Source organism: Limulus polyphemus, unplaced genomic scaffold (assembly GCF_000517525.1).
Source record: "Limulus polyphemus unplaced genomic scaffold, Limulus_polyphemus-2.1.2 Scaffold1954, whole genome shotgun sequence".
In the NCBI taxonomy this organism is placed as follows: Eukaryota; Metazoa; Arthropoda; class Merostomata; order Xiphosura; family Limulidae; genus Limulus; species Limulus polyphemus.
This window is the reverse complement of record NW_013667564.1, coordinates 150355-151043: the sequence shown is the minus strand read 5'-3', so window position 1 is coordinate 151043 and position 689 is coordinate 150355.

Here is a 689-nt window from a genome sequence, read left to right as displayed (position 1 = left end):
CCTACTATATACTACCACTAACTAAAGTAAACGACGTAACTAACAACTACTAACTACTACTACTACTACGTACTACATATATATATATATATATATATATATATATATATATATATATATACATTATTCAAGCATGTTTTTTTTCTTCTTCTTTTGTATTTATTGTAATGTTTCAGGTGGTTAAGACTAACATTTTAGGCTTAAATCTTGAACACCTGAGGAATGTTTAACGATTCATACGAGCACTTGGTTACATTTCTAGTCTGGCGGTGATTAAAATAAGTAGGGTAGCCAAGATGTAATAGTTTTTACAATGAATACTAGGGTAACCAAAGTGATTTTCTTGTGAGGACAGAAGAACAACGGTCAAAATATCACCAATAATATATCTTAAAATTAACTGGCGACATAACATTCAACTAGCTCTTTTATTACCTTTGAATGATCACGCGTCGCGCCATCTGTAATATCTATTAAAAGTTAAAAAAAAATATTTAAAAATGGTGCATTTTTAATGTTTCTAAAGTATTAACATTTTAAAGTTTCTGCAGGTCTTATAACTCATTGTATCAAAAAATATATAAGTTATCTGATTGTAAAGGTTTTCTGTCTTGGTCTCAATATAATGTGGTTTCTTAGATGAAAATATAAAGTATATATTTTTACTTCAAATATCATATTAAAGTAAA